Raw genomic sequence first — 19156 nt, 5'->3', positions numbered from 1 at the left:
CACTCAGTGAGACACATTTAATCACTCACTCATACAGTCAGTCTTGCACCTACTAAATCCTTCATCCAGACACTTATACATCCACTCATTCTTCAATATGTAAAACATATTTTAACTTTACAGAAACATAGAGTCACTGGATGTTGTAATCAGTGATGTCATCAGTGATGTCATTTGAGATGTCATCAGTGATGTCATCAGTGATGTCACTAACCATGTCATGAATGATGTAATATGTGACATCATCAGCAGTGGATTGCGGGTGCGCGATATATAGTTAGCGCATCTAACTATATATGGAATTTCAATGGTTTTATGCGAGTAAAATATGGTTTTCTAAATGCAAATCCCTAACTATATATGGCCTAAAACCAATGGTTTTTTCATTGAATTTTCAAGGTTTTGTAAATGCAAATTCCTAACTATATATGGAGTATAACCTATGGTTTTTTCTGTGAATATATATATTTATATATACATCAGTATAACATAGGGGTAACAACACATTGCGAATAAGTTATTGTGTGAAGAATATAACCCACTTAGTAATGGCTGCCCGTTTGGATATGAAATGATTTGTCCATCATTCCTTTTCATTTAACAGGAAGTGAATTGTACATATTGTGTTGGGAAATGCGGCGCATGCAAACACTGACGAAGGACTTGAGGTCTGAAACACGTCTGTTTTTCTTGTCTGAAAGCCGAATAAAGAACTGTTGTAAAACATAACCCCCACGAGTGCGTTATCGTTTCTGAAGAGAGGGACGATTGGAGCAGCTATATATATATATATATATATATATATATATATATATATATATATATATATATATATATATATATATATATATATTACCTACTGGCGGTCGCCAGTAGGTATACATAGTTAGGATTTTTTCTCTATGGAACTTTTGAAAATTCTATGTCTAATAACTTTGGCGTTTGTGGATGGAATCGGCTGAAATTTTCAGGAAAATGGCACATTTTGTTTCTGAGCAGCCCCTGAAAATGTGGGGGGGTTTCGTGAAGGGGGGGCCGAGAAAAAAGGGGGGTCCCAAAACGCATTTTTTCCATTAATTTTTCCACAGGGCGTTTGGCCTCACTTTTAGCTCGAACAGCTGAATGGATTTACACGAAACTTGGCAAAATTGTAGGGACTGTTAGCCCGATGTGCCTTTGCTGGGTCTCAATATATGTGCTCCAGTGGATTTTGAGAAATTAACGTTTTAAAAAACAGATATATCTGTGACAGCGTCCCGGGTAGCGATCCGGTTCGCGTACTTTTCGCGTAACGGAGCTTAGCGAAGCGAAGCTGATTGGCTCTCCGGTGTCTGTCAACATTCTAAACAGTCCGGTGCAGCCGCCATCTTGTCTCTCGGTAGGATCGAGAGACAAGAGGAGGAGAAACACGAAGGGGGAATTTAATGAAAGGGGGCAAGGTAGACCCCTCTTGACCCCCTAGGAATGATGTTGGGGTTATTAAAGGGTCTCGTGGGACAAGTAAAAAAAATTTGATTTTTCGCGGTAGAAGCGCTTCCCGGTTCGCGAACTGGGTCGCAAACTCAAGGCTTTTATTTTGTTATGGCAAGGGAACGAAATAGAGAATAAACTATAGTTGGTCACCATAGGGTTTAAAGAAGGAATGGTTCTTCACCAGATTAGATATTTTCCCAGACCCTCATTCTCCAATGTGATGAACTAGGCTAAAATTCTAAAAGAAGGGGAAGGGTCCCGCACCCCGTGTCCGGCTCCCGTGCGGGCGTTTGAGGGGGGAGCTAGTGATGCCACGGGAGATCTTTACCCCGGAGGAGGTGGTCCAACTCGTTTTTTATGTTCAGCGCCGCCTCCCCAGGACCATCATGGGAGGCGGCAAGATCAGTGCCGGGTACGGGGCCCGGGAGCGCCGGAAGCGGTGGGAGAAGGTGTGCCAGGCCATTTACCACCACTCTCGGGTCTGGCGCACCTACAACCAGGCCACCCACTGCTGGATGGATTTCCTGACCCGTGAGCGAGATCTGCTCGACCTCCTTGGCCTTGAGATCCCCGGGCTTGGTGAGTAGTAGTAGCTATGTCTTTACTACTATGTTTTCTCCTGCTGTGTTATTATATTGCAAATTTTTGTTTTTTACCAAGAGAAATAATGTAGGTAAATTTTATTTCAAAATCTTCTGTGCATTTCAGGTACACTGCTCTCCTTCTTCTCAGTAGTGTTGCTACTATGCTTATTTGTTTTAGATTTTGTGTTCATTTCATTGGCCTGTGAAATTATGTATGAGTGTAGTTGAAAGAACTGCGTAATGCTACACACTAAGGTTCAGATTTTTAATTACCGGCGCATCCCTGCAAAGTTGCAGGGATGCGCCAGTAATTGTGCGTCACACCACCATCACCCATGGTGCGCCGTATTTACAATGCGGCGCGCCATGGGCCCAAAACGTCACCAAAGCGTTACGCATCTGTGCCGTAAAGGCGGCGCATTGCTGGAGTTGCGTCGCAACGATGGTGCAGCTCCATCAATGCTCTGGGGTGCCCTATCTCCCCAATGCTGCGTCAAGCCGTACGTCTGCTTCAAGCAGGCGCAGGGTTTGAGTCACGCACCATTGTCCTCAAAGTGACTGATTGAAATCTTGTAGATTTCCCTCAGCCACTTTTAGGATGCGTTCCTGCGAAGGAACGCCCTCCCTTGCGCCGGAACGCCCCCTATTGGCGCAGGGCTTTACAACGTGATGCATCTCCCATATGCGTCACGTTGTTAATATACGCCGCACCATTGCGCCTCTTTTGTGCTGTCGCTGCATCACAAAAGTCACGCAACAATGGAGCAAAAGAGCCGCAGGGGCCTTCTAAATCAGCCCCTACAGACTCAAGTCCAGTCCTTCCTTTGTACACATGGCGATAAGAAGAAATAGTGGTGGTGGATTAATAGTTTGAGTATTTTAATGACTGGTTAATGTAGTAGGAAACTTTAGTGTTGTCGCTGATCTTCAATCACGATGGACTTTGGCTGTCACTTTGCGTGCTGCGGACTGCTGCCTGCCAATCCTAGGCAAACCTTTTTAGTACTTTGTTTAGTGAGTTACATAGGGTAGTTTCCAATTCGACGGTCCGCAAATCAAGCCATACTAAAGTAATGACGTAGTCGACCACATGAGATTGGTCAATAATATATCCCGTGGAGTCGTTCCCTGTTTGCTATTTCGCAAAAATATTTTGTTACTTTGTTAGTTCTTTTGAAATGTTTGATTTGGTTGAGAAATATCATCCATGTTTTCTGTTTTTCTTTCTTTCATGTTGTACATCAGCTTCCCCCAGGGGCAAGAGGAGGACACAGGAGGAGGAGGAGGAGGAGGAGGAGGGTGCTGTTGACGATGCAGGCCAGGACCGGGCAGTCGAGGGCTCCTTTGCTGGCCCCAGTAAGTTTTAATTTTAATATAGAGTACTTATTTTTTCCTAGCGTTCCTCATTCAATTTTTTCGATCCTGCCTCGACTATGACTCTGTGTGGTATTACTAGATTATTCTTATTAGTCTGTCTGTGTAGCTAACTAAGATTGCACATTTGGCATTTCCATTGGACTCCCATTCTAGTCAGCAATAGCTCTATGCACTGAGTGCAGTCCTCTGGGATTGTCCATAATGTCTTTTCAAGTATTCTAAATGTTTATGCTTTGACCATTGCCAACAATAAAAAGGTGAATGACCACCACCAAGAAAGAATAAGATACTACTTTACTTTTGGTTTGGATAGGAGGACAATCCATTCTACTACTGTTGCAGGGACAAATCTGCACAAACAGAACTATGGACACTAAATAATGCATCGCTTAGCTTATCAATTATAATAGGTGCTGTAACTGTTAGACTTTCCACATACCTCAGTGATAACAGACTTTGTAGTTGAACCCCCAATCTCCTTACTGACTAGATAGTGTGGCAGAGTCATTTAGCTCCCAAAGTCATCGATGGCAGAGGCACGGACTCATGCTTGCAAAAATTCGAAAACCTTTAGCTCATCCACTCTAGTCTGGAGGACCAAAAACCACAGAGTCTATTTAAGTTTAAAAGCTTTATTAAAAGTAAACACATTTATTAAATTCAAGTTTGTCATAAAAGTGAACGTGTAACTGAAAATGGAAAAGTGCTTAGTGCTGACGATTATTTGGACACATTTCTTGTGGTCGAGCCGAGCTCTCACCTGGTTTGAACTTGATCCTGCTCGTGTTCTTAGAAGTCAAGGTTCTGTCTGTTAGGAGAAAAAGTGGTGCGTGTTAAAAAGTAAAAAGCAAACATTCATCAGTTGTGCCAAAAAGTGCAGCAAGACAACAGCCTTCCCTGGAAAAGGGGACATTTTTACTCTAGAGTACACAGTCATAAATTATTAAATTGTACACTTTTTTTCACATTTCTTTCTTCCTCCTAGACCAAATATTATATAGTAGTGAGTGGTGTATTCTAACATTATTAAATGTACTTTGTAGGTGGAACATCTGGAGACGGGGCCAGCGCGGAGGTGGTGGTGGCATTGGACGAGGAGGACAACTCTGGGGAGGAGGCGGTGCAAGTCCCGGACAAGGACATGCCTGTGAGGGTTCACACCGTGGTGGGCAGAGGTAAGCTATACATTCCTTAGTCATTGAGATTGAAGACTGCAGAGTGTGCTTTCTGCACGGGTGTATTATAAAAAAAGCAGGTAGTAGCCTCCTCTAAATGTACTTCGACTTAGCTGTGAAGTTTTTGGCGAGAAGAATCCCAATCAGATCTGAGGTGAACTTGATGGATGGGATGAACGAAAAGCGAAAGAAGGGTGTAAGTAAGTGTGGAAGCACGAGAAATGTAATGATGACTGGCAAAGAAGAATGATATGTGTTTGCTTGGTCCCCGAGGTGGCTGGGAAGGTAAGAAAATGGTATGGTGCATGGCTGGGTGAATGATGAAGCAAGGATGGGTGGAAGGAGAACAGCCTGGGTGGGTGAGACAGAAACTGTATGTGTGCAATATACTTTGAATGGATGGATGCCTGGATCATTCATGGTACTATCTGACTCTTAGATAGCATATGTGTATCTAGAGAGAGTAGACGGTCACTGGATGAACTAAGTGTTACTTTGAAGAGCATGTAACACCGCACCCGCACGTCCGTTCCAGTGTAGGAAAGGCAAGGAAAAGAAGTTGTAATGTTGTCCAAAGACTACCATGAATAGTAGCAGTAGTTTGTATTGCAACTGCAAGCACAGCATATATCCAGTTATTACGGTGGACACTCCCTACCTCCCTTAAGAACTTTAGTTTAGTAGTAGTACGTCATTCATGTGTGGGGGTATCACTGTTCACTCAATAATAAGCAAAGCACCTAAAGTCATCCCATATGTCATCAAATACATCCCATGTGAAGTGATAGATAATCAGATAATTTAGCTTCTTCATTTTCCTTTTCTAATACTCATTTGCACTGTAGGGTGAAAGCTAAATTAATTAAGCAGTAGCCCTTTTAACAGAGTATTCTCAGTGCCACCCATAATAGAAAAGTAAGAGCTTCACCACCTGCATGTACTGGACCGGTACAGTAACGCAAGTCTGTCTCACTCACCATGGTGTGCGTCTGTTTTTCTCGGGTGCAAGTTCACTGCGCTGGCATTATGCCGGCTTGCATAAGATAACGTACCAATTTTCCTAAACAAGAGAGAAGAAGAAGAATAAGAGTGGTGTACTGTCATAGTCGACTGTAATGGAAGTCCATAGTGCTCGTAGAATTTGTTCCTGAAACTCCCACTAATGTTAGAGCAAGGATGAAGGAGTCGGAGGTTACATAGATACTGTCCTCAATAGTTATGTACTGTGCTTTCAATTTGCTACTTGTACTGTGACAACTTTCTGCTCAATCATTTTGTGTTAATCTTAAGGAGCATTGGTTACAGACTATGTCTTTCTTTTTTCATGTAGTTGCTCCTTCCAAATCCAAGACACCATCAAGGAGGAAGGAGCTGGCTCGAATGGCCCGGCAACGGAGGCTGGATGCCACTGTCGCTGAATATCGGCAGCTGGTGGCCCTGGAGGAGGAGGAGACGCAGTCTGGTACAACAACAACGTCCACTGGGACAGCTGCATCCTCCTCCGTGCGGGCTGCCAGCCAGCGCAGTGCTCCAGCGGTACGGAGCCGGGCTACCAAAGCCAAACGCCACCGCCCAGCAGCAAAGAAAGCAGCTGCCCCTCACAGGATTTGCAAGGCACACCGGCGCCGCTTATCCCTCAGACTGTCCTACCTGGAGCAGGAGGTCCATAACTATAAGAACGTGGTGGAGGGCCTCCGCTTCGAACTTGCCACCCTCCACAAGGAGCATGATGCCCTGGCTGCTAATACCAACAGCACCCTGCCATAGTGTCCCTTGCCCCTTTTTTAGAGACTTTGGGGGGTGGGAATTGGGAGTTGGGATTTTTGGGAACTTTTGAAGGACAATCGTTGGGGTTAGGGAGGGTCTTGCGGGAGATTCTTTTGTTAGGGCTATAAAAATATACTTTTTGAAACTTTATCTGACCATACCTGTTTTTTACTGCTTTTGAGTCTGGTGGGTGGGGGTTTAACAGTAAGTTTGTTTTCCTGAATAGTCCTAGGACTTTAGTAGTACTACCGTCAATCAAATCTCTCGTCTCTCCTAATACTCCATTATACTACCTCCAACCAAACGCCTATCTTACCTGTAATTTCTGTTTGCAAGTAGGGCTAGGCCCAGGGCTGGCTCCACGGGAAACAGCAAATAAGGTTGGCAATCCTGGGTGGATAAAATTTCCTCATAGCGGTGGTACTAGTGGTGTGACACAGTGGCAGTTGCATGCCTATGAAAAAAAAGAAAATGAAATCTGGTTTGTCCTCCTGAGCAATACAACGGTACAATAGAGAATATAGCAGGTGACAGAAGTACACTAGAACAGTGCCACATTGTAGCCTAACAAATGTTAAAGTATAACTAATTCGGTTGAAGTTCTTTGACATTAGCCATGGGTCTTTGTCAAGCAGAGTAAGAATATATCCTCGGATTTCTTTACCAGCCTGTTGCTATCACCTTATCCTCCCCAGCAAGTGTGTGGATTTATTGCTGTAATTTAGTCACACATCAATCAAAACCACACAGCCCGGGGGAAGAGGGTTAGGGTTTGAAAAATGGATGGGTACGGGGGGTTTTGGGAAAGGTTTTGGGAGACAAGAAAAAATAGCGCAGCATGGACAAACAATTGTGAACATAAACAAATCTTTGGGTACAAACCTATCCATCAATCTTTGAAAGTGCATGCACTACTGCATGCATGTCAGTGAAAAGTAAGTAGTACTTTCGACAACTGTGGAAGAAAGAATGCGACAGTACAGGGCGTGGGTGGAAATATTGATAACTATATTCAACATAAGGTCTCTGTAGCCAGATACCTGAGAGCCTTGCTGGTCACTATAAATCCATTCACAACAACACTCAATGAGGTTGGTCTGGAAGGTATAGTAGATAGAAAAGGAGAAATTGCTTTTTTCCTAGGTGTCCCCTCACTCACCAGGGTTGCCCCTTGGTGACATGCTTCCTCATTGGGGCCATCCCAGTCCTCTACGGGCTGGGGCGTGCTGCGACTTGCGAATTACATAGGAGCACTTACAAATGACTATGTGTGGTGCAGATGTGATAGTGGAGTGGACTAAGTGATGTGTTAAGGGATCAATTTAGAAGCAGAGAGAGATCCAAGAAATGCAGTCACAGTCAGAGAAAAAGGCAAGGGATACTGTATCTATGTTGTTGTAGTTGTCCTGTTGGAAGTGGTAAGTAAGTTACCTGCAGAAAAAAAATCCTCTTATTAGCGGCACTCCTCCATTGCAGCCGACGCTTCGTTCATCGATGTTGGTCACCAGAAGACACCCTGTAAAAAAAGCACAGCATAGACAAACAATTGAACATAAACAATTCTTTGGGTACAAACCTATCCATCAATCTTTGAAAGTGCATGCACTACTGCATGCATGTCAGTGAAAAGTAAGTAGTACTTTCGACAACTGTGGAAGAAAGAATGCGACAGTACAGGGCGTGTGTGGAATTATTGATAACTATATTCAACATAAGGTCTCTGTAGCCAGATACCTGAGAGCCTTGCTGGTCACTATAAATCCATTCACAACAACACTCAATGGGGTTGGTCTGGAAGGTATAGTAGATAGAAAAGGAGAAATTGCTTTTTTTCTAGGTGTCCCCTCACTCACCAGGGTTGCCCCTTGGTGACATGCTTCATCATTGGGGCCATCCCAGTGCTCTACGGGCTGGGGCGTGCTGCGACTTGCGAATTACGTAGGAGCACTTACAAATGACTATGTGTGGTGCAGATGTGATAGTGGAGTGGACTAAGTGATGTGTTAAGGGATCAATTTAGAAGAAGAGAGATATCCAAGAAATGCAGTCACAGTCAGAGAAAAAGGCAAGGGATACTGTATCTATGTTGTTGTAGTTGTCCTGTTGGAAGTGGTAAGTAAGTTGCCTGCAGAAAAAAAATCCTCTTATTAGCGGCACTCCTCCATTGCAGCCGACGCTTCGTCCATCGATGTTGGATCTCCAGAAGACACCCTGTAAAAAAAGCACAGCATAGACAAACAATTGAACATAAACAATTCTTTGGGTACAAACCTATCCATCAATCTTTGAAAGTGCATGCACTACTGCATGCATGTCAGTGAAAAGTAAGTAGTACTTTCGACAACTGTGGAAGAAAGAATGCAACAGTACAGGGCGTGTGTGGAATTATTGATAACTATATTCAACATAAGGTCTCTGTAGCCAGATACCTGAGAGCCTTGCTGGTCACTATAAATCCATTCACAACAACACTCAATGGGGTTGGTCTGGAAGGTATAGTAGATAGAAAAGGAGAAATTGCTTTTTTTCTAGGTGTCCCCTCACTCACCAGGGTTGCCCCTTGGTGACATGCTTCATCATTGGGGCCATCCCAGTCCTCTACGGGCTGGGGCGTGCTGCGACTTGCGAATTACGTAGGAGCACTTACAAATGACTATGTGTGGTGCAGATGTGATAGTGGAGTGGACTAAGTGATGTGTTAAGGGATCAATTTAGAAGCAGAGAGAGATCCAAGAAATGCAGTCACAGTCAGAGAAAAAGGCAAGGGATACTGTATCTATGTTGTTGTAGTTGTCCTGTTGGAAGTGGTAAGTAAGTTGCCTGCAGAAAAAAAATCCTCTTATTAGCGGCACTCCTCCATTGCAGCCGATGCTTCGTCCATCGATGTTGGTCACCAGAAGACACCCTGTCCACTGCCTGCCTGATGCTGAATTGTGGCTCGCTAAAGTGAAGCCTGACTCCATCCTTTTTTCCCCATTGCAGCGACTGAAACCCGGCCTGTAATTATTCAACGAAAAACAGGAAGTGATATAATATTACAACACCACTGATAAATAAATATAAGGTATGTAGGCTGTGGAGTGCAAAAAGTCACAATTTGATTTTCCTAGTAGACAGTACAATATTTTTGAAAGTGCGTACTCTGTCTGAGTCACCTTTTGAAGGATAAATAAGTAGGGGCAAATTAATGTAGCGGATCTTTCCCCTCAAGCTAGGTGTACTGTAAACTGTGTTTTAGAACAAAATTAGATCTTCCTAGCAGTGCTCCCACCCAGACCCTTACTAAAGCCAGTCGCAAAAATGTAGAAGACCCCCAATCAAATCTCAAAAAACGAGGCCTAGCAGAAAACTGGTGACAAAACTTACTTTGAAAGTAAAAGTAGGCCGAAGTACCCCCTTACTAATTACCCCTTACCCACCGTGGATTGTATTCAAACCACTTGCAAGCAACCAAGCAAAAGTATTCATAGCCAGCATCGCTCCAAGACTCGAAATCCCCCCCACTCAAACATATGCAATAGAAATACTGCTAACCCTAACGAACCCTAAGTTAAGAATAGTGGCAAAGGCTTTCTTTAACTATGCCAAATCCCCCCTTTCCCACCATGGATTTTCTTCAAATGACTTGCAACCAAAATTACACATTCTCACGAGTGCTCTAAGACCCCAGAACTCAGTTGCAAAAATCTAGAACACCCCGAAACACATGCAATCCTGCTGCTAGGGCTAACCCTAACGAACCCTAAGTTACAAAAAGTGCCAAAAGGCTTTTCCGCGAGGATTTTGTCCCAACCACTTCTACCCGGTATTAGACCTTTCCAGGAATGCCCCAAGACCCACCAACCCACCCGCCAAAAAGCATAACACCCCCAAACAGGCCAAAAGCAAAATCTCATACTTGCAATATTTCTCGGCCTTCGGTCCAAACGCGCTGCGTAGCTTGGCCATAAGTCGGGGTTGCCACCACGGATTTCCTGAAAAGCAAATGCAATCAAGATTAGAGTGTCCCAGCAGTGCTCCCAGACCACGAAACTCACCCACAAACAGACGGAACCCCCCCTAAAAGCACCTCAAAGGCAAGCAAGTCATCAAAAACACAAAAAAATTTCCGCCTGGGATTTGGTCCAAACCACTTTTATCCGGTATTAGAGCTTCCCAGCAATGGCCCCAGAGCCGTCAACCCAGGAGAAAACGAGTAGAAGACCCCCAAACAGCCAAAGAGCAAAAGTACAAAAATGGGGACTTAGTCAGTTTTTCCCAAATTTCCCAAATCACTCCGCGCACGCTCTGCAGCTAGGCCCTAACTCCCCTCTGCCACCATGTATTTGCTTCAAACCTCTTGCAAAGTAAAGTATATATAGCCAGCAGTGCGCCCAGACCCCGAAACCCACCCACAAACACCAGGAAGCCCCCCAAACTGGCCCCCAAAAATGCTACATTGAACAAAATGTCAGAAATAGCCAAAAAAAAAATCGGCCTGGATTTTGTCCCAACCACTTCTACCCGGTATTAGACCTTCCCAGGAATGCCACAAGACCCGCCAACCCACCCGCCAAGAAGCATAACACCCCCAAACAGGCCAAAAGCAAAATCTTATACTTGCAATATTTCTCGGCCTTCGGTCCAAACGCGCTGCGTAGCTAGGCCATAAGTCGGGGTTGCCACCACGGATTTCCTGAAAAGCAAATGCAATCAAGATTAGAGTGTCCCAGCAGTGCTCCCAGACCACGAAACTCACCCACAAACAGACGGAACCCCCCCTAAAAGCACCTCAAAGGCAAGCAAGTCATCAAAAACACAAAACATTTTCCGCCTGGGATTTGGTCCAAACCACTTTTATCCGGTATTAGAGCTTCCTAGCAATGGCCCCAGAGCCGTCAACCCAGGAGAAAACGAGTAGAAGACCCCCAAACAGCCAAAGAGCAAAAGTACAAAAATGGGGACTTTGTCAGTTTTTCCCAAATTTCCCAAATCACTCTGCGCGCGCTCTGCAGCTAGGCCCTAACTCCCCTCTGCCACCATGGATTTGCTTCAAACCTCTTGCAAAGTAAAGTATATATAGCCAGCAGTGCGCCCAGACCCCGAAACCCACCCACAAACACCAGGAAGCCCCCCAAACAGGCCCCCGAAAACGCTACATTGAGCAAAATGTCAGAAATAGCCAAAAAAAATCGGCCTGGATTTTGTCCCAACCACTTCTACCCGGTATTAGACCTTCCCAGGAATGCCACAAGACCCGCCAACCCACCCGCCAAGAAGCATAACACCCCCAAACAGGCCAAAAGCAAAATCTCATACTTGCAATATTTCTCGGCCTTCGGTCCAAATGCGCTGCGTAGCTAGGCCATAAGTCGGGGTTGCCACCACGGATTTCCTGAAAAGCAAATGCAATCAAGATTAGAGTGTCCCAGCAGTGCTCCCAGACCCCGAAACTCACCCACAAACAGACGGAACCCCCCTAAAAGCACCTCAAAGGCAAGCAAGTCATCAAAAACACAAAAAATGTTCCGCCTGGGATTTGGTCCAAACCACTTTTATCCGGTATTAGAGCTTCCCAGCAATGGCCCCAGAGCCGTCAACCCAGGAGAAAACGAGTAGAAGACCCCCAAACAGCCAAAGAGCAAAAGTACAAAAATGGGGACTTTGTCAGTTTTTCCTAAATTTCCCAAATCACTCCGCGCGCGCTCTGCAGCTAGGCCCTAACTCCCCTCTGCCACCATGGATTTGCTTCAAACCTCTTGCAAAATAAAGTATATATAGCCAGCAGTGCGCCCAGACCCCAAAACCCACCCACAAACACCAGGAAGCCCCCCAAACAGGCCCCCGAAAATGCTACATTGAGCAAAATGTCAGAAATAGCCCAAAAAAAATCGGCCTGGATTTTGTCCCAACCACTTCTACCCGGTATTAGACCTTCCCAGGAATGCCACAAGACCCGCCAACCCACCCGCCAAGAAGCATAACACCCCCAAACAGGCCAAAAGCAAAATCTCATACTTGCAATATTTCTCGGCCTTCGGTCCAAACGCGCTGCATAGCTTGGCCATAAGTCGGGGTTGCCACCACGGATTTCCTGAAAAGCAAATGCAATCAAGATTAGAGTGTCCCCAGCAGTGCTCCCAGACCACGAAACTCACCCACAAACAGACGGAACCCCCCTAAAAGCACCTCAAAGGCAAGCAAGTCATCAAAAACACAAAAAAAATTCCGCCTGGGATTTGGTCCAAACCACTTTTATCCGGTATTACAGCTTCCCAGCAATGGCCCCAGAGCCGTCAACTCACCTGCAAAGAGGTACAACAACACCCCCACAAGTGCTGAGTCTTTCTTCATTGGGCGTAAACCAGCCCTCTGGTTTGATGGAAATAGGAGGCTGGAGGAGGAGGATAGAGGAGCATGTTCTTCTGAACTTGTGAACCTGAGGAATGCAGACTGCGGCAACTTCAAATCAATTAGCAAACCAGTGAAGACAGTTCTGCTGATGGGTTTGTTTTTGTGATTATCTGATTAAAGTTTGAAATATATTAACTGTGCACAACAAAGAAAGACAGACACACAGGAATAAAAGTGAATAAGGATGAAAAAGAAAGTTATTGATTTGTTGTCTCATTTTCAGGGCTCGGTATCACGGTCCAAGAATGAGAATAAGGCTTCGTCATCATACTCTGCGAATTCAGGCAGGGTAGGCTCAGTGTCACCTGACAGAGTAGAAATTCCCTCATCTATGTTGCTGGCCACCTCCTCTTCATCCGGCACGCTTTCTCGTACTCTGAAATCTGGTGGTATGAGGTGCTGATTCATCTTGATCATTGTTAACCTCTCCACATTTTTGGGCGAGAGGTGGCTCCGTTTGGGAGTTACAATGCCACCAGCAGCACTGAAAACCCGTTCAGAAGACACGCTTGTGAGTGGGCAAGACAAGTAGTTTAAAGCCAGGTTGGTGAGCTGTGGCCACAATTCTTTTTTCCCATGCCAATACGCCAATGGGTCAGAATTAACATAGACCTCTGTTGAGTCATTCAGATAGTCCTTCACCATCGACTCAAGGTCCTCATCCAAGGTTCCTCCACTTTGCTTAGCTCTTGCTGTGCCTCTGACCTTTTGAGAACCAAACCCACGCAGAGCTAGCCAATCCTCTTCAGCCTCCAATGTTTCTGTTGTGTCTCGTGCAGATGATCCGGTTGCCGGTGTCTTTAACGGCTGAGAGGTCACTTGTGCCACAGCCACAGGTGCAGAAGTGGATTGTTTTGACTGGGGATGGCCTGCTGATGTACTGTCATTTCCTTCAATTTCCAGCCGTTCTCTTTGAAACCTCTTGGCTGACAAGGCTAGCCAATGTTTGTACTTTGGAACATGTTCATCATCAAAAGGAAAGAATGCTTGGCCTGCCAGCGCCTTTTTGTAGCGTGGATCCAGAATAGTAGCACAAATGTAATGCTCTTCTGAGTGGATCTTTTTAAGACGTTCATCACCTTGTAGGAGCTCTAATAATTTCTCAGCCAGAAGAAAAAAGTCTTGGTTTTTTACATCTTTTTCAAACACAGAACACACCTCCTTCAGTTGGTCCTCCAGCATGTACAACAATGGGATAGCTTTTCCCAAATTACAGTCCTCCTTGCTGACTGCACGCGTGAAGAACTCAAAAGGACGAAACATGCGTGTCAGGCTTTGAACTATGTTCCATTGCGCCGCACCCATCCTCAGCTCCTCTGTACCCTCTGTAAGGAAATATTGATCGAGTTCCGTATACTGCTTATACAGATGCTCAAGCATGTAGAAGGTTGAGTTCCAACGTGTTACCACCTCCTGGATGAGTGCTTTCACTGGCATTTTACGTTGATATAGCAGGCTCCTCAGCTGCTTCCGGGCCTTAAAAGAATGGCTGAAATGCTTGCACATTTTTCGGCAGGTGTCCAATACGCTGTACGCTGCACTGCCTTTATTACCCAAGAATTTTTGGACAACCAGGTTTATACAGTGCGCCAAACACGGCACTCTGAAATAGTTACCGTCCCTCATGGCCTTAACTATATTGGCGCCATTGTCCGTGGAAACATAACCAACCTGGCGTTTTAGTGGGGACAGACAGTTAAGGACCTTTGTGTTAAAGACATCCAAAATGTTTTCTGCTGTGTGACGTTTCTCCAAACCAAACATGGCTAGTGTTGCATGTTTCCGAGCAGCTTTAAAAACAATGTCCGTGTCAACACCTGTGTTTAGCTTTGCTTTAGCCTCTGAAAAAGAGACCCAGTGTGCAGTGATGCACATGTAATCAGCGCCTGCGCCACTGGTCCACATGTCTGTTGTCATATGTATAGTGTGAACAGCACTCTTTTGCAAAGCTGCCCCAATCACCTTCAGAACATCTTCATGTAGTGCTGGAACCGCAACTCGGGCAAAATAGAACCGGCTAGGAACCTTCCATTTAGGGCAGAGCGCTGCCACTAATTCTAGAAAACCAACCCCTTCTACAAAAGAAAAAGGGAGAAGGTCCAGAGCTAGCATTTTAGCCAGCTTAGTGTTATACAGACGCGTCAGTGGGTGGTTGCGTTCATATTGCGCTTCTGTAAACAACATCTTTTTAATGTTGCCCTGGACCAAGGATTTACGGGATGATGATGATATCTTCGACCCAGTTACGCTCGCTGATGAACTTTTCCGCATTGATGTCTCACTCTCTCCCACACTCTTAGTGTGCCTCACATGGGGTGTGTTGCTGACAGGGGTACTGGGTGTAAGTGAAGTGTTTGAATCGTCTTCTTCCTCCTCGTCATCATCAGATGAAAAATCAATGTTTTCATTACGTGCAATTCCGGCTTCCTTGACCGCCTCTAGGTGCGGAAACCATTGGACAGGGTGCGCTCTCCTAAGATGACCTCTCTGGCCTCCGGTACCATAGTTAGAACCAAGCTTACCATGACTAACTCGAAGCTTACAAATGCTACAAATGGCTACGTTTTCCATTTTTGGGCAAACACTAAAGAAGTCCCAAACTGGAGACTTGAAATGTCTTTGGGGGCCGGAGGAGGCTGCGATACTGGTGGTGGTGGTCCTGCTGCTAATGCCAGATGAAGTGGAGGATGTGGATTGCCGAACTTCAGTACGTTTTGCACTTTCACCACCACGAATTGAGGTCGAGGTGGGTACCTTCTTGCGAGGAAGAAATATGGAAGCGGTAGGTGTTGGTGTACTAGTTAACTCCAAATCTAATGATTGTTGTGTTTCCATTTCCATTGCCTCCTCGTCGACATCATCATCACGCTCAGCAGCTTCTCGGGATAGGGTCAAAATGTCTCTTTGCTGCATGCCCGCTGGGGCTGCAGTGACCTTTATGATGACTGGCTCGTCGTCATCGTGAGAGGCTTCACCAGCAGCAGTATGCGTCACTTCTTGTTGTGCCTCATCATCACACTCCATAGCTATGAGTTTTTCGACGACCTTCCTTTTACGCTCAGGTATCTTTGTCAGATCATGGTGTGCCTCACTCTCAGGCTGCCGTGGTGGTACCCATTCGTCATGCAGATCATCAGAAGGCGGTGGGCTTGAAGAAGATGTAGACACCAACCTTGATCTTTTCCTTGCTAGGGATGTGGAAGACAATGAATAATCATCAGGAGGAGTGGCTTCCAATGATACCTCGGCTTGATTGTCGATTTCCTGATGTGCCCCTACTTCGGGAGGGACAACTATTGTGGGAACTTGTTGTGACCCTCCATGCACCTCTACTTGCGCATCTCCTTGCGCTGCCTCTACTTCCACATGTACTTGGGCTTGTACTACTTGCACATGTTGTTGTTGCGGCTGTGGTTGTTCAACACTTGTCAGATGAGTTACAACAACCTGTGTTGATTCAGGGACATTGCTGCTACTTTCTTGCGATGAGCCAACATCACTGGTCGATGGTGATTGGAGAAGTACACTGACTGCCTCTGAAGCACTCAAGGGCTTTGACTTAAGTTGGCGTGGTGGTGGAGGCACTGAACCCAATGGAGCGGGGGTGCTGCTCCCAGCTTGGTCCCCAGCAGATCCTGCTGCTGCAGGCGTACTTTTTTTTTGCTCCCAAAAAACATGGCGGTTGGCACACCAGCCTCCATGGTAACTTGCTTCTTCTGCTCCTTACTAGCAACTTTCTTGCTAGAGGAGCTACGGAGAACTTTTTTTGGGGCCATCTCCTTCAGAGCAGGTCAGACAGCAGGTCGCAGTTGCACGAATTGTAGAGTTGTCTGAGGCCAGACGTGACGTCGCGTGGCGTTATGCTGCACACACACACCGCTGCAGGACTTCTTCCTGGCACTGGTGGTTCTCTTGAGTCTTGTGCGCCTAAAAACAATGGAAGACAGAGGAACATCAGTTCAGTTATACACCACAAAAAAATCGGAAAAAAAACAGAAAAATCAGCACAATCCCATTCCATCCATGCCCTCCATGATGTTTAAGTTCAAGACACCCCACAGAAAGACTAGGCCCATGCTAGACTCAAATACCCCTGGTGAAAAGGCCACAAGTACAGCCCCAAAAAACGAAAATCACTGAAAAATCAGCACAATCCCAATCCATACATGCCCTCCATGATGTTTAAATTCAAGACAACCCACAGAAAGACTAGGCCCATGCTAGACTCAAATACCCCTGGTGAAAAGGCCACAAGTACAGCCCCAAAAAACGAAAATCACTGAAAAATCAGCACAATCCCAATCCATCCATGCCCTTCATGATGTTTAAATTCAAGACAACCCACAGAAAGACTAGGCCCATGCAAGACTCACTACCCCTGGACATAAAGGTTGAAAAGTAGGCAAAATGGTTGCAGGCCTAACAACAATGCCTGCATTCAAAATGGCCACTTGCCTCCCAGCACATGGCCAGTGCCTGTAGCAGCACTCAAAATGGCCCCCAGCCACATGGCCTGTCCCTCCCCATGAACACCCCCAAAAATCGAAAAACACTGCAAAATCAGCACAATCCCATTCCATCCATGCCCTCCATGATGTTTAAGTTCAAGACAGCCCACAGAAAGACTAGGCCCATGCTAGACTCAAATACCCCTGGTGAAAAGGCCACAAGTACAGCCCCAAAAAACGAAAATCACTGAAAAATCAGCACAATCCCAATCCATCCATGCCCTCCATGATGTTTAAATTCAAGACAACCCACAGAAAGACTAGGCTCATGCAAGACTCACTACCCCTGGGCATAAAGGTTGAAAAGTAGGCAAAATGGTTGCAGGCCTAACAACAAAGCCTGCATTCAAAATGGCCACTTGCCTCCCAGCCCATGGCCAGTGCCTGTAGCAGCACTCAAAATGGCCACCAGCCACATGGCCTGTCCCTCCCCATGAACACCCCCAAAAATCGAAAAACACTGCAAAATCAGCACAATCCCATTCCATCCATGCCCTCCATGATGTTTAAGTTCAAGACAGCCCACAGAAAGACTAGGCCCATGCTAGACTCAAATACCCCTGGTGAAAAGGCCACAAGTACAGCCCCAAAAAACGAAAATCACTGAAAAATCAGCACAATCCCAATCCATCCATGCCCTCCATGATGTTTAAATTCAAGACAACCCACAGAAAGACTAGGCCCATGCAAGACTCACTACCCCTGGGCATAAAGGTTGAAAAGTAGGCAAAATGGTTGCAGGCCTAACAACAAAGCCTGCATTCAAAATGGCCACTTGCCTCCCAGCACATGGCCAGTGCCTGTAGCAGCACTCAAAATGGCCACCAGCCACATGGCCTGTCCCTCCCCATGAACACCCCCAAAAATCGAAAAACACTGCAAAATCAGCACAATCCCATTCCATCCATGCCCTCCATGATGTTTAAGTTCAAGACAGCCCACAGAAAGACTAGGCCCATGCTAGACTCAAATACCCCTGGTGAAAAGGCCACAAGTACAGCCCCAAAAAACGAAAATCACTGAAAAATCAGCACAATCCCAATCCATCCATGCCCTCCATGATGTTTAAATTCAAGACAACCCACAGAAAGACTAGGCCCATGCAAGACTCACTACCCCTGGGCATAAAGGTTGAAAAGTAGGCAAAATGGTTGCAGGCCTAACAACAAAGCCTGCATTCAAAATGGCCACTTGCCTCCCAGCACATGGCCAGTGCCTGTAGCAACACTCAAAATGGCCACCAGCCACATGGCCTGTCCCTCCCCATGAACACCCCCAAAAATCGAAAAACACTGCAAAATCAGCACAATCCCATTCCATCCATGCCCTCCATGATGTTTAAGTTCAAGACAGCCCACAGAAAGACTAGGCCCATGCAAGACTCACTACCCCTGGGCATAAAGGTTGAAAAGTAGGCAAAATGGTTGCAGGCCTAACAACAAAGCCTGCATTCAAAATGGCCACTTGCCTCCCAGCACATGGCCAGTGCCTGTAGCAGCACTCAAAATAGCCACCAGCCACATGGCCTGTCCTTCCCCATGAACACCCCCAACAATCGAAAAACACTGCAAAATCAGCACAATCCCATTCCATCCATGCCCTCCATGATGTTTAAGTTCAAGACAGCCCACAGAAAGACTAGGCCCATGCTAGACTCAAATACCCCTGGTGAAAAGGCCACAAGTACAGCCCCAAAAAACGAAAATCACTGAAAAATCAGCACAATCCCATTCCATCCATGCCCTCCATGATGTTTAAGTTCAAGACAGCCCACAGAAAGACTAGGCCCATGCTAGACTCAAATACCCCTGGTGAAAAGGCCACAAGTACAGCCCCAAAAAATGAAAATCACTGAAAAATCAGCACAATCCCATTCCAT

The sequence above is a fragment of the Lissotriton vulgaris genome, chromosome 4_1 (genome assembly GCF_964263255.1).
Source record: "Lissotriton vulgaris chromosome 4_1, aLisVul1.2, whole genome shotgun sequence".
Classification (NCBI taxonomy): Eukaryota; Metazoa; Chordata; class Amphibia; order Caudata; family Salamandridae; genus Lissotriton; species Lissotriton vulgaris.
The sequence above is the reverse complement of the archived record's forward strand: the minus strand, read 5'-3'. Positions refer to the sequence as shown.